This window comes from Sminthopsis crassicaudata, chromosome 1 (assembly GCF_048593235.1).
Source record: "Sminthopsis crassicaudata isolate SCR6 chromosome 1, ASM4859323v1, whole genome shotgun sequence".
NCBI classification, from domain to species: domain Eukaryota; kingdom Metazoa; phylum Chordata; class Mammalia; order Dasyuromorphia; family Dasyuridae; genus Sminthopsis; species Sminthopsis crassicaudata.
In genome coordinates, this window is record NC_133617.1 from 277,144,551 (window position 1) to 277,161,055 (window position 16,505).

The following is a 16,505-nucleotide window of genomic DNA, read 5'->3' on the forward strand; positions in this document are numbered from 1 at the left end:
TATCCTAAATATTGAAAAGGAGCATGTCTTTTAATTTTTTCTGGAGCTATATGTAATTTGTAGTTCCTTAGTGTTTCTATGGTCTTTTGTAGACATTTATAAACAATTGTTTCTCAGGTGCACATCCCAATATATCATCCATGTAATGTAATAACATCACTTTTAGAAATATTTTTCTTACTGGAGTAAGAGCAGCAGCAACATACATTTGACACATAGTAGAGCTATTTTTCATTCCCTGTGGCAAAACTATCCATTCATATATTTTATAAGGCTCAGCCAAGTTAACACTGGGCACTGAAAAGGCAAATCTTTTCATATCTTCCTTATCTAGAGGGATAGAATATAAGCCATCCTTAATGTCTATAACTCAAAGAGGCCATTCTCTAGGCAACTAAGTAGGAGATGGCAATCCAGGTTGAAGAGTTCCCATAGTTTCCATTTGTTCATTTACTTTTCTTAAATCAGTCAACATTCTCCATTTTCCAGATTTCTTTCTTACAACAAATATAGGGAATTCTAAGGACTTAGAGAAGGTTGTAAGTGTCCTTGGTCAAGTTACTCTTGTACTATATCTAATAAGGCCTGATTTTTATCGTTAGCTAAGGGCCACTCTTCTATCAACACTGGTGTATTAGTTTTCCATTGGATAGGAACAGGTGAAAGTAGTGGCAAACCTTCAACAGCAGCCCTGCCTAAAAAATTGAAGTACTCATTTGTAATCTTAATTGTTGTAAAATGTCTCTTCCCCACAAATTGATGGGGGTTTTTTCAACTTAAAAGGATTTTTTCATTTGGAGTCAGAATATGGGTTACTATCACCAGATTGCTTATTAGGAATCTGTATCAGTAAACCTGATGCTATTACTTCTCCTGGTTGATAACTCATACATTTTCTACCTGTATTAGTGACTGGGATATTATTTACACATTCTACAGTTTTCCATATCAGTGTTTGGATGAACACTGTTTTGTAAGCACTCTTGCACTCTTGGAAAGGTGTAATGGTCAAGTCTATAGTGCCTGGAGGCAAGAGATCCATAGGCTGGAGAAGAACAGATTTCATCTCTCCAGGGGGTATCTCAATAGTCCCAGCTGCATACAACTCTATTCTCCCCAATTGTAATCACTTTCTCCCATCAGATGGCTTCCTGGCTGATTGGTCATGTCTGTTTGAACTTCTAAAGTCTCTTTTGGTGTAGCATTGGCTGCCATCATGCCCCAAGTATTTTTTGCCTTACACCCTGGGGCTGGGCCCCTCATCCTGTTTCCCTGAATCAGTCTACATTCTGATGCCCAATGGAAGCCTCTGTTGCATTTTGGACATGGGATTTTGGATCTTGTTCTCCCACCCTATTTTCTCTATGCCAACATTGAGCTTTCAGATGCCCTACTTTACCACAGTGAAAGCATTGACTAGTCTCTCTGGAAGTCCTTTGCCAAAAGGGAACCTGTCTTCTCATGTTGAGATCTTGGGAAGTCTGCATCATAGCCTGGCTATAAAAGACATTTGTGCCCACTGTGGCACAGTGTCTTATGATCTCCTCTAAAGGAACATCCTTTCCTAGTCCTAGTGTAATTCTTCTATAACCCTCATTAGCATTTTCTTTAGCAAGTTGCCTTATCATAATTTCTGTTGCTGCATTTTCAGCAATAGTTCTTAGATAGCTATCTGCAGATATCCCACAAAATCAGCAAAGGGTTCATTTAGCCCTTGTGCTATTTTTGTGAAGGCCTCTCCTTTGTCCTGTTCACGTGGGATAAAATCTCATGCTTTGATAGCAGCAGCAGCAATTTGCTCATATGCTGCTGTGGGGTAATTAATCTGTACTGAAATGTCTGCATAAGAACCTACACCTGTTAGTTGGTCATAGGTGATTGGAGGATTAACTCCACTATGACTATTTTGTTGGACTTGTATCCTACAGAGATCACTATATTTAGAAAGCCACAACAAGTTTTTTCCAGGTTCTAAGCATGTTCTTGCTATAGATTTCCAGTTCCTAGAGGTTAAGACTTCATAAGCCAAATTTTGTAATAACATCTTTTTTCAGGTCTTTGAGAATTTCTAGATCAAAAGGAGTGTATCTTCTACTTTCTTGACCTGAAGAGTTAAACTGTTGAATCACAGGATACATTTCTATTCTCAAATCAGCTGTATTCTGCCCTTCTTCTGTAGCTTTAAGTAGTGCCTTTTGCAATCTAGTCATAGGAGGAGGTGATTGCTGGAGGGAGGTGCTGGTGATATTACTGACCTTCCTACTCCTCCTCCTCCCTCCACCCCAGAAGGTGAAGTTGATGGGGGGAAGGGGAAGTCAAGGACCTGCTCTGGTGTGGGTGGGGTTGAAGCTGGGCTGTGAGAGTGAGAATCACCATGCTTCAAGTTTACTTAAGTCCTCATACCCTCTGGTGACATTGACATTAATCTGTCCTTTGTCTTCCTCTTTTTCCTCATACTTCCTCTTCTGGCTGTTCTTAAAACTTTTCTTTTTTCTATAACTTGCAGGATTCTTTAAGGCCAATTGTATTATGCTATATATATATATAGAATGTTTTCTTTAGAAATTGAATCAGGACCTTTATCATTGTAGTATTCACATAGTTGATTTCCTACTAGTTTCTAATTATCTGCCTCTATTTCTTCTTCCTTGAAGCACCAAGAAGCCTTCTAATGTATCCAAGAGTCCACCAATCTGCTCCCAAGTTACAAGCAAACCTTGTCTCTTGATTAACCTAAGTATTCTTTCTATAGAACTTCCTCAGGGTGGAAGTGGGGGTTGGAGTTGGAGATGGGGAGAGAATCTTTTCCTAATATCTGCCCCATTTCAGTTAGAAAAGGTTACTAGTTTATCCCTTAACAAAGTAAGTTCCCTGTTTGTCTATTAAAATACTCACCCTATTTCCTGGTCACTTGGGACTTCTTCAGGGAAATTAGGGTCCTTGGTTCATGCATTGAGCACCAAAATGTAAAGTCCAGACTAGCTCCTTGGAGGCCTCAGGATCAGCCAGAGTCAGGATAAGCAAAAGTCCTTGGTCTTCTGGGGAAGAAGTGAAGGAGACAGACAAACTCCCAGGAGCTCTCCACCAACCTCCCTTCTCCTGGTACTGCTTCAAAGTGAAGTTCTCTCTCCTCTCTCACCCTATCCCTTAATTCCCATTTGCAATTATCTCTATCGAGCCAACATAGAACAGTGAGAAGGACCATTTTTCCAATCATATGCTAATAGAATCATTGCCCAAAGTAATTAGCCTTAAATGTTCAGTTGCCTGATTCAAGCACACCTTTTAAGAGTTTCAGCCCTTTACAATCTTCCCCTTTTGATCTGATTATTTTTGTCTAGCATGGTGAATATGGAAATATGTTTAGAAGAATTGCACACCTTTAACCTATGATAGATTTCTTGCTGTGTTGGAGAAGTTCACAGGAAGAAAAATCTAGAACAAGGATTTGAGAACATGAATGATGAAAACTATCTTTGCATATATTTGGAAAAATATAATTTAAGAAAGAAAGAAAGAGCTGTTTAAAAAAATAAATAAAAATAGTAGACCTAGACAACTTTGAATAGATCAACCACATGTAGACTAGATAAAGATTATTATATGGGATAATACAATTCCCATGGTATTAAAAGCAGCATTCAATAGATGCATCAGTCATTCTAACTACTTCTATGTGTTTCTTAGAGCAATTGGATGGATGAGTAGAGAAGCATAAAAGGCAGCAACTGGAACTAAACAAATTGTATTCTGAGCAGACTAATTATGGTTGAGTGGGAAAATATCTAAGTTTGCAAAGACAGAAATAGAATTTACAAATAAAAAGCAAAGTGAAGCATGATTAAAACTCAATTATACAGCAATCTTTCTGTCAAAAGCAAGTTTCATTAGGCCACTGCAGCTTTGGAACGTTAAGTCTTCTGAACATTCATACCAATAGTGAATTACATCAAATGAAATATCTGTGATTTCACCAGAATTGTAATCACCTTTCTTCTGGATGTCTTTATTATATTTGATTATGCATATCTTGTACATTTATGGATAGAAACCAGATAATTATGTTCATACCAGAAATAAACAGTACCAACATAAAAGTTTAGAGAAAGTTAAACATGGACATTGTAAAGTTTTAGATTCCAATAGAAAATATGGATAAAGCCAAAGAAATGAACATAGACTTTGCTTAAGAAATAACCAGGATTAAAGCCTGAAAATTTCTTCTTCTCTTCTCTATTTTTATCTGAAGGTATTTTTACTAATATATACAACTGTCTAACTAAATGTAGTCTTACTACATTAATTATGGTTTATTTCTGGGCAAGAATAAAATTTTTCTTAAAACTCTGGCACTGATCTAAATTCTTTTATGGGCCAGAACTTGAAACAAGGTGCTAAATCATTGGAATTGATAGAGACAATAGTTATCTAACTATTATGATTGATTTAATCCTACAAGGAGATGTTATGGGGCAGAGCTTGAAACAAGGTATAAGTAGAATTGAGGAGACAATGGTTAAATCTAATATAGCACTGATTTAAACCTACAACAAATAATGATTTCCTAGTGATATAATGATTGGTTTGTACTCAGTGTGGGGCATATAAGGAAGAAGCTCTCAGGGCCAGAAGGGACAAGAGCACTAGAAGCTGGGGGAGGTGGGGGAGGTCGAGACAGATTCATTCCATCTTCCACCTTTGTTGTGGCTGGAGGCTGAAGCACAAACCCTTGAAAGTCGGGGAGATTCAGAAGCCAGAGAAGGTAGGTGGGAGCTCAAGCTCTCGGAACCAAGACTACAGAAGGCCTCTAAGAAAGCTAACAGGGCCACAAGAAAGAAGACAAGACTTGAAAAGAGACAATAAAGGATTTGGACTTTAATCCCACGAGAACCCCATCAAGAGAACATTACATTTTAGAGGAGAATATTACAAACTTCCATTCTTCAATACCATCTCCTTAGTCCTCTCATTTGTGCATTTCACATTTAAACCTTTGTCCCAAGATTTTCAATTTCTTTCCCAAACTTCATAATACCTGACAATACTTTTTAGGTTCTTTCTGTTGATATCATTTGTTCCTACATGAATTAGCAAGAACAGAGAGCAGCTGTCAAATTTGATAACTCTTGTCACAATCCTTCCTGTAAAAGAAAGATCACTGGGTTAGAAGGGACATGGGTATAGTTTAACATAACATCGATTCCCTTTTATTTTGATGGTATCTTATAGACAATGTTGAATTAAATTGGACCCACTTGTGAGATCCAGAATCAAAAACTTTATCACTGTGGCATGACTTATAGGAGAAGATTCTTTTATCATCCTTTTTAGTTCAAAAAAGTGAGGGAGGTAAGAGGTAAAAGGAGCAAGAATTTACTTAATGTTTACTATGTGTCACAGACAGTACTATACTTTACAAATGTTTTCTCATTTGATCCTAACAACTGTTGGAGGGAGATGCTATTGTTAGTTGGAGAAATTGAGGCAGAGATTAAGTAATTTACCCAAGGTAGTGTTGCTAATAAGTGTTTGAGATGGGATTTGAACACAGGCCTTTCTGACTCCAGGTCCAATGTTTTATACATCTTGCCCCTTAATAACTCAGAAAGATAATAGGCTCAAATTTTGCATATTTCATTAGTGAAGTATTTAATAAACACAGGTCCACACTTCCACACGTGCACGCACATACACACACACACACACACACACACACACACACACACACACACACACACAAACTATGCTATGAAAAAAAGAAAAAAAATCAAAAGTTGTGAATTGAATCAAATCTGTAGAGATTTATCATTTGCTTTCTGAATCTATTTTGCTATTCTGAATTTGTAAGTTTGATTTACATAAAGTCTTGAGAGCTTTTTCTAGGAATGTTGACTATTTTTTTCATTCTTTCCAATGTATTAGAATTTCTTACATGCAGTACCATGATGAAGGGTTTTCATTGCCTTACAATGTCTGTGCTTCTTCCAAAAAAAGGGAACCTGGGGACATAATAATATAGATGAAGCTGGGAAATGAACTTTGCAACAATAATCACATATTTGGTATTATGATTTTCCCTTGACAAAGGAAGCCACAAGTAACAATAGTTCTATAACTTTTTGATAATTTGAATGTCTGTACTATTATCGTTATCACGTTTTAGAATATTTAATGTAGAATTTGGAATCCTAGTGTCCAGAATATATATTTATTCAGTTCTATTTCATTAGATTAATTTTGGCATCAAAATTCAATTTAACCAACTAAAGCAAAAACAATATGGGATTTAGTATCTTCTTGTTAATTACTTTGGTTCATAACATGAGAACATAAAAATAATCTCTCCTATTAGAGTTACTATAAGAAATATAGGAGAAATTGTTTTGAAAAGACACTGAAAAAAGGTACCATTTATAGGCAAGATGGTTTACTTAAGCTTAGTCTTAGAATATGAAGAGCTGAGTTCAAATTCTTTTTTCTGCTATTTATTAAATGGAAAATGGAAAAATCATTTCATCATTTTTTATCTTTCTTTACTCATGTGCAAGGTAACTGAGTTTAATTAAATGGTCTCATATGGTCTGTGAACTTCATTGTAACACTTTTTTATATATACAATTGTGGCTGCTTTTTTCCCTCAGAGAACAACTATTATCAGATCTTATATAACTTATTACAAGTGATCTTATTGGGTAAGAAGGGAGTCTTCCATAAACAAAAGCCACACCAGATCTTTCCAAACTATTTGACAGACCTCTAGGGTTTCACAAGTTATTACATAAGTGAAGTTAGGGTTTAGATGTCTGTAAGAAATTCTGAATATTTTTATCAGTGATATCTATGAATATTATCTTGGAAAAGTTTATTATAGAAAATTAAATTCTCATCTCCCTAACACAGTGGGCACTTTTATTCCCAGTTGCAACAGAGAGCCATCTTCTCACCTACAAACTGTGTATACTTGTGCTTCTGTGTGAATGTATTATATGTGTATGTGTATATAAGAGAAAGAGAGAGAAAAAAGTGTGTGTGTAGGGGGGGAGAGATGTGCATGTGAATCTTACCCCAGATAGCCAACAACTTAAAATGGAAATATTTTCATTCCCTATATCTTCCATTTTCAACTTTCTTGACCGACTCAACATTCCCTGAAATATTCTCTTTAAAATGTAATATTCTCTTTTGAGATTTTCTTGGGGTCTCGGAAGGTAGCTTTCCTTTCAATTCAGTAATCACCACAAGCCAGGGATTAAAGTTCAAATCCTTTATTGTCTCCTTCAAAGTCTTGTCTCCTTCACTTGGGGCTCAGCTAGTTTTTCTGGAGACCTTCCGGATCTTGGTTTCAGTGAAGAAGCAAAGGAGGACAGACTGCCACCACTTCTCTGGTCTTTCCTCATGCTGATTCTGGCTGAGTTTGTTCCAGCTTATATGGTTTCTTATCAAAGATGTGAATCTTATAGATATAATAAGTACTAAGTACATGTACTGAACTCGAGATCTATTAAGCACCATGCTAAACAACCATTGTCTCTATCAATTCCCCTGACTTAGCATCTTGTTTCAAGTTCTGGCCCAAAACAATTCCCTTGTTATAGTCACAGCTCATTACCATTTAGGACTCCTTCCTTCAACCCTCAGCATGGATACTGAGATATAAATAAATATAATGTTTGCTTCATAGTTGGTTTATGTGTCATATAAAGAAAGACATTCTACTACTACTGGGCTTATATCCCAAAGAGATCTTAAAGAAGGGAAAGGGACAAGAATATTTGTGTCAGCCCTCTTTATAGTAGCCAAAAACTGGAAACTACGTGGATGCCCATCAATTGGAGAATGGCTGAATAAATTGTGGTATATGAATATTAAGGAATGTTATTGTTCTGTAAGAAATGACTAACAGGATGATTTCAGAAAGGCCTGGCTCTCCAGGCCTTTACATGAACTTACTTACATTAATTTACTTACATGAACTAATACTGAGTAAAATGAGCAGGACCAAGAGATCATTATATACTTCAACAACAATACTATATGATGATCAATTCTGATGGACATGGCCCTCTTCAACAGTGAGATGAACAAAATCAGTTCCAACAGAGCAGCAATGAACTGGACCAGCTACACCCAGTGAAAGAACTCTGGGAGATGACTATGAACCACTACATAGAATTCCCAATCCCTCTATTTTTGTCTGCTTGTATTTTAGATTTCCTTCACAGGCTAATTGTACACTATTTCAAAATCTGATTCTTTTTATACAGCGAAACAACTGTTTGGACGTGTATACATATATTGTATTTAATTTATACTTTAACATGTTTGGCATGTATTGTTCAACCTGCCATCTTGGGGGAGAAGGACAAATTGGACAAAAGGTTTGGCAATTGTCAATGCTGTAAAATCACCCATGCATATATCTGGTAAATAAAAACTATAATTAATAAAAATTAAAAAATAAAACAAACAAACAAAAAAGAGTCGCAAAAAGTATTTTTGTTGAATTATTGTGTGTTCATTTAGAAACAGAGATTGAAGATTTTTTTGCTAGTTTTAATAGAGTGCTTATTTCTTATGTTCAGATCCAGTAATATTTGGCAGAGTGATAAATTAAATTTGATCCTAAACATGTGTAACCTGAACTTTGAAGTCTATTTATATGGGGCTTTCCTTGGGTGAATACTAATCATACAATATCTTGTACCTTCATGAAGGCCAGAATTGCTAAGACATCAGGAGAAGAGAAATACTCCCTGCTTCAAGAAAGCGGATACATGGTTTCATACTTTGGAAATAAAAACTCTGGGAATAAGTCAAAAGGTAGCAAATCTAGACTCTCAATCATATCCCTAATCTTAGATTATTACATCAGAGACTTTGTGAAATTTCCACATTTAGGTAAGATGTCTATTGGATGACTTGAGATATCTTGTTCCCAATGGTAAAGCTCATTCACACTGAGTATTTTTAAGTACCTTCTCTTATTTCTATTTGTTATCAACTTGTATAAATGCTTAATATGCTATTTGTTAAGTATATTCTTTGCAGAATTGGGCATTTGATGGGAAAGGGGTCAAGGGTTGGCTATATTGCTTAGGACACTAATTCCTTATTGAGAGAAAAGAATCATGAATCAGAAATGATCTCTTCTAGATGATCAATAGTTTAGGAGGCTGAAAAAATTAATTCTAATCTGATAACCTTTCTCTGAGGAATCTAAGTGGCTTTAAGATCCTGTCTCTTCTTCTAACCAGAATCAGAATCTTTCTTGGAGAGGGGCAGGTGGAGGAGACTCTAGAAGACATCCATGTCAAAAAAAGACATCTTTGAACCACATCTAGATAGCTATATGTAGACATATCTAACCTACATAGGTAACAAATCATAGTACACTTGTGTCCTTTATACATAGTTGAGGATGGGAGTTAATATATGCCTTTTGGATTTGGAAACACACCAGAGTATATCAGCTTTTGGTGATACCTGGACCATAGCTGGGAATCTTTCCTCCATTCCAATTAATATCATTTTTACATGGACTAGAACTAGTTCTGATGTCTTAATACAAAATCCCTTCATGTGTTCTAATTAGACTTCTGATAAGATTTGGCAATCACACAAGTGTATCACTTACTGAAGGGGCTGTGAAACATGGCATTTTCCTTGTTTTCTCCAAAAAACCTGATGTGGCAGCTACTGCAATGAGATCTTAACTGATGAACCCAAACCTGGCTTAAAGGGTAGGAGTTAGGCTGAAGTAAGCAGCTGTGAGAGCAGGAATACAGGAGCTGAAAAAGCCTAGTTCCTTCTCCTATTCTCCTGAGATATCTTTGCATACACAAGAGTGCTGCTTGTCACACATCCCTGCTACTTGTGATATCTGTGCCATAGCATGATTGACTGGTATGAATACTGCTCCAGTGGCTTAGCACATGGGATTGTCATCCTGGGGGAAAACAAGTGAGCAGTCTAGGCCAGCTGGCTTTTGATTTTATCAATAGCTCACACAGAAACAGCTAGTCAGTAAGGGAGTCCATGGCTTAATGAATAAGCAATTATATTACATTCAGCCCCTAAAGCGATGATTTAACTTCACTGAACAAGTCTGGATGAATAGACTATAGCATGTGGCTGAACTAAGTAGGTCACACTTGTACCTTTGCACAAGGGAGAGATAAGAAACAGGACTTCTACTTTTCCTCTTTTCCCCATACATTTTTCACATAATTCTATTCCTTTCATAGTTCCTAAAACTTTAGAATGAAAGGCAGCACAGAGAGAAATATATTCTCCCTCTACCCTGCAGGAAAGGTTGTCCCCAGTGGCTATATCACCAGGTAATCACAAAAACCCATAATAATAATTTCATGGAACAAAACCCCACTTGATCTTTTTTTCTACCCAGTTCACCTAATTACAAATAGGAATAATACCAACCTCTACTCCAAATTTTACTGTATTACCCCACCATGACCCTGGGTTCTTTAAAAATTAAGTAGGCATGATGTAAGTAAGACTTAACAGGGAACTCAAATGGAATCACATTATGGATCTAGTTCAAAATATGCATAGGTCACCCAATGAACAGCCTGATTACTTTTAGAGAGCTTTATCACTAAGTTGGCTACAAATGGGCTATGGAGCTTTAGACCAAATACATTTTCAAAGGCCATACCAAGGCTAACAATTATTTGTAAGTCTAACTGGAGATAGAACTCAGCTAATAACTAACTCAGCTAATAAAATCACAAAATGCTATTGGCTTTGTTAACATCACAGGGTGATTTCAAGAGAAAAAATTAAATATTCAATATTCCAATGGATCTGTGATAATTTCTTTCTGGATATTACCTCCAATAGTAAAGATAGTCACCTAACCATGTTTGCCTATCCTCTGAGACTACTGACATGTCCTTCCAAATATTCGCATCAAGGAGTCCGTCCAATGGGCTAGAAGATTTTTTCAATTCTCTTGACACTATCAGTGGAGCACTCAGATTCATACTATCTTATACCTTTATCCTCCTTATGATAGCAGCCTATCTTTTTTTTTTTTTCCTCTATCATACATTTCCCTGGTGACATTTTTTTCTTACTCATCTTCAAAGTGCCTTATTGCTATATCACATGTTTTGAAAACATGATTTTATTTCACTGTGATTGGTATGTTTTGAACATAACATGAATTTTGAGTTTGGATCTTCTAATTTTTTTCCCTGAAGAAAATCAAGAATGGAGAGAATTGTAAAATTTCACTATAACTCAGAAACTGTAATCCTTCTGATGGCCACTTCTACAAGAAAATTTCAAGATTTTTTCAAAGTAAAGTGTCATATTTATTATGCATCTTTTGAATTAGTATTTTTTCAATTTTTGGTAATGATATTATTGTATATCTTCTGATGGAGTAGGAGTGGTAAACCAGAAGAGACTTATCCTTATCACCCTCAAACCTGCCCTTTCTTCCATAGCCTCTGACTGACTAGAACTTGCTCATCTTGCTACACAACTCAGGTAGAGGCTGAATGGCAACTAGAAGCTACCTGATGTGGCCATTATGTAACATAGTATTTATGTATTTTTTAACATGTAGCATGTATAAAACTATGATTTTTTTAAAATAAAAAATTGGTTTCTAACTATTTTTAAATGTGTCATTGGCTTAGGTTTTAAGGACTATGTCCCCATGCTCTTCAGCTTTTACTTCTCTGTATATAGAATGGTTTTGAGGGAGAAATTCATGCTCTATGATAGCAGAATTATCTGTGTACTCCTTTCCATCCACACCCTCCATTGCCCTTTGTGATTCTTTTTCAAAATCACCAGATACTGTTGTGATCATGAAACTCAGGAAATGAAAAAATTCTGGAAAAAGAAAACATTATAAAATATATGGTATCATTATCATTTTTTCTGTTTTATTTTTAGTTTCTCTTATGTTGATTGCTAGCAGTAATTAAAGATAGCCTTGAGTAAGGGAAAAGTTAGTCTTTTCCTGGAATAGAGTGCAATAGGAGAAGAAAAATGAAAGTAAGGAAAGAATGAATAAAAAAGAAATTAAATGCTATGTGCCTAACACTGGGCTAAGTTACAACTATAAAAATCAATCTCTGCCTTTGAGTAGCTTATATTCTAAAAGAAGGAGACAATATCCATGAGAAAGTGGTAACCAGGAACAGACATTTTCATCTAAAATGGTGACCAAGGACAAAAAAAGTAACAGTAGTAATAGCAATATATCATATAGTTCATTACACTTTGCAAAGTAATTTACCTATATGAGCTAATACATATTTTAACTAATTTGATCCTTAGCTCAGCCTAGTAAGAGACTTTATTATTCTCAACATTTCATAGTTAAGAAAACAGAGAAAGAAGAGAGATGCCCAGGTTTATACAACCAATACATGTCTGAGAAAACATTCAAAATCAGCTCCTCCTTCAGTCTTTTGGCTTAACCACCTATGTATGTAGCACCCTTCTTTCAGAAATGACAGAAAAATTGATATGATTATGGTTCCAAAACTGGACAAAGATATTCCCATTTTAAAAAAGTTGGAAAATGAAAGGGTTAAACCATCTAGGAAACAGTTGCTAAGATGAGAAGACTATCAAGAAAAATGGCAGGGGAGTAGAAAAATAGATATACAGTGTTTTGAAAGACACCTTATTCCATAATTATAGTGACTGTAGCATGCCTATAAACCAGGGTAAAGGTGATGAAGCACTCATTGGTATTTTTTGGACCATCCAAACTAATTATTAATTAATCCAGAATTATTCAAATTATTAAACCCATATTTAAGGAGCCAAAACTCAAGAAATTACTTAGTGTTGATATTTTCTCTTAACTCAAATTGTTTTCCAATAAAATAGGTCTTTTTTTTAAGAAAAAAATAACTTTCTTATGAAGCTATCAGTATCTTAGTTTATTTTTATTTCTTTCACATAAAGATCTTATATACTATGGATTTGTTTGGCTTTGCTTTAGAAATGGCTGAAACAAATTTCCCTAAGTCTTTTTGTTTGACAGACAAAAAGTTTCAAAGGGCAGTGAAGACTACTGATTCTGCAGTGTCTTGGTAGTATGTATTGATGATTTCCCTCAGGATAAACCTTTCATGGAGGTAGAGTATGCAGACAATTACTTGGAGATTAAAAATATTCAACCCCAAACTCCTCTTTCCAACCAAATATTTACCTCCAAGTAATTGTCCTGACATTTTAGCCATTAGGTCCTTCCTTAGCTTAGTCTAAAAATCTAACAAAAGATTTGAAAGGAGACATCCCATGCCTGTAATTTTTCAAGATCTCTCTCTGAACAGACATTTCTTTATCTATAAAATTAAAGAATTGGACTAGAAGATCTCTAATGCCTTTCTCAACACTAAAAGACTTACTGTACAGGCAATATATGCTGTGAATTGAAGAAGGAAAGAAGCTTGCTCTAAGGTAAACTAGCTAGTCTCTTCCTGATTTGCTCTCATCACATAGCCAATGTAGTACCATGGTTTTAGAGCAGTCTCTTGATTCCTGGGCCAGTGCTTTTTCCTATATACCTATCTATGGTTCAATGAACCTGTAGTGATAGCACCTTATCTTGTGACATCTCTTGTATTATTGTCTTATTTTATTCAAATATTTTTATCATTTTTTTCCTTATCACATAACTTCATTGAGCTTCAATTTTCTTTCACATTTCTGAGAAAAGAAAGACTGAACTCAGTTCTCTCTAAATCACTTCTAACTGTAAAATTACAGAGTACTCTATATCTTAGCTCCTCAGATATGTTATAAACTCCTTCAGATAAGAACAAATTATTATTTTATAATGTTCCCTTCCATATATACCCAACACAAAAGTAATAATAATTAATGCACAATTTTTAATAGATGGTAATATTCTTATCAAGTAGAAAGTTACCATTGAGCTTTTATATTTCTAATATTATGCTAGAAGATAATTGCTGGGGATACAAGTTTTAAAATGGAATTATTCTTGCCCTCAGCATATATTCCTCTCAAGTTTAAAAGTTTAAAAGCAGACACATATTCTGTCCCCTATTCTATATGCATCTTGCATTCAACTCTATCTATCTGTTTCTTTCATTAAAATGCAAGCTCCTTAAAGATAATGCCTTTTTTGTTTGTTTGTTTGTTTTGTGTTCCTAATGTCTGGTCCAATTCTGGGCATATAGTAAGCATTTAACAAATGCTTTCTCATTGAATACCTTTAATCATTTGAAACTCATGGATTTCATTGGCATAAATATTCCCTTCATTGAAGCAGATTATATCTACCCCATGGTATAATCTGGATTATACCTGGATGCTGGATTATAGCCTGGATGCTGTGGTGTCATCATCCTATGCTCCATGTTTTGGAGATGAATCTCTCTGCTCTTTGGTAGGTTGGTCCTAGACAACAGATAGAAAATACATTTGGTGGCAAAAAGGAAAATCCTTTCAAAAATTAGCTGGGGGAAGAGGGAAAGCTGAAAATGCTTGAAGTTTATGGCTACAGACTTAAAGAACTTGTCACCTCTAAAATACCCTGAGACATGGGAAAGACTTTAGTTGGGATACAGAAATAACACCAGTTAAAATTCTATCAAGTGCCAAAATGGACTTTTAAGACCATACCATATGCAGTTATTGGTAATTAGCTCTTCTCTCCTAAGGAAAGAGTGGTCCCAATTATAACAAAGCCCACATAATTCATACCTAAAATATGTGGTCTATTCATACATAAAATTTCCTTTGCCAGCTAAAAATAAGCAAGGCAGTTTAAAATAAGATAACACCATTTCTAGTTGAGAGAGTAGCACATATAGTGATTCCACTAGCATTCTAAGCCTATAAAGGGGGCATTTCACTTGTAAGTATGTGTTTAAAAACCTATGGATTTTTTTTCCTGAATGAATGGATTTTCAAACTTCACATTGAGCCAAACCTATATCTGTGGATATGCCAAGACAAGCAGTGCTTTGAAAGGGCTAGCAGGTAGCAATCAAATGTCTTCTTTTTATAGCAATCCGACAATATAGAACAATAGTGAAAATCGGCTGAGCTAAATCCAAAGGACCAATTTTACACAGAGGATAGGGGACCATACTATTAATAGAGGTCAATAGAATTTAGTACCAACAATGCCACACATAGAGGCAGGAAGACAGTTCAAATTCACCTCTGATACTTCTCATCTGTGTGAGTCCAGAAAAGTTAAAATATCTCTGTTTCTCACTTTCCTTAATTATAAGTTGAGGATGATACTAGCACCAGAGTTCTATGCAATGTGGCAGGTAGAATTCTCCCCTGGAGTCAGGAAGACTTGAGTTCAAATCTATCCTCAGATATTTACTAATTGTATGACCCTAGGTGAGTCACTTAATCTTCTTTGTCTCAGATTTCTAATCTGTAAAATTAGTTGCCAAAGAAAATAACAAACTAAGAGAACACTAAATGGGAGTTATGAAGAGCTGGACATAACTGAAAAATGACTGAACAATAGAAGCACCAGTCTTCAAAGATTGTAGAAATGAAGACAATAAAATAGAAGTAAATAGGCACTAATTGAACAAGAAAAGAAATAAAGATAATATACATATACATAAAACACTTAGCTAACTATAAGCACTATATTTATTTTAATTATATGGTCAACTTGGAGTCAGAAAGACCTTCAAATTTTTGTCCAGTGCTTAGCATAATCAGGGCCATGGACATAGTAAATACTAAATAAATATTTGAAAGAAAGAATGAATGAAAAATAAAATTATTGAGCCTTACAGTTTGTGGTCCTTTGGCATATAATTTATCCCAAAAAGTCTAAGTTGCAAGTATTAGATTCAGAAAAAAAAAGGAAAAAAAATCATGATATAGTCAATGTCTATCAAAGGAAGCAAAAAGTAAGTGATTTATGCTACTTTGTGAATTGAAAATAATTCAGCATATAATCAAGAATAGAATAGTTGAAAAATGATGGAATAGTAAGAAATAGTATGTCAAATTTTCCCTCTCCCCATCTCAACTCTTCTAAATAGATTTAGAAAATGCACCAGAAAATTCTAATGGAAAAAAAAACCTCACAGTAAGTCTCTTTTTCCTAGCATAGATCAGGAAAGGACCTCAGACACAAAGGATGAAATCTAGTCAGAAGCACCATGCAGAGTATTCTGATGTAACAAGAAGCTGTTCAGTATAGCAAAAAAGAAAAAAAAGATCCTTGATTCATACCAGGGTATCTTGATAGAAACAGGTGCCAACTGGCAACTTTATTGCTCATAATACAGATCAGAGATTCAAGGAAAATTGAAAAGGGAACATGTGCCTTTATCCAAAACACATATCCTAAGCTATGTACCAAGATAAGAAATGGTTTAGAAGCAAGCATTAGCAATGTGACTCAAATACCAGGAACAGGATTTCAGTTCCAGTTTCTAGACCTGTCTGAAGCCTCCAGAGGAATAACCCTGACAGGAATTCTAGACCAAAAAGAGTTCTAT

At 35.2% G+C, this 16,505-nt stretch overlaps 1 long non-coding RNA gene across 1 annotated transcript; it reads right to left on the reverse strand.

Annotated features, from left to right (window-relative positions):
- Window positions 1-2,727: 2,727 nt before the first annotated feature.
- On the reverse strand, window positions 2,728-16,172 carry LOC141553965 (uncharacterized). Its single transcript, XR_012485743.1, has 3 exons — window positions 16,090-16,172; window positions 14,326-14,418; window positions 2,728-3,038 (listed from the first exon to the last, which is right to left on the reverse strand). It is a non-coding gene; the product is annotated as an uncharacterized LOC141553965 (long non-coding RNA).
- Window positions 16,173-16,505: the final 333 nt, after the last annotated feature.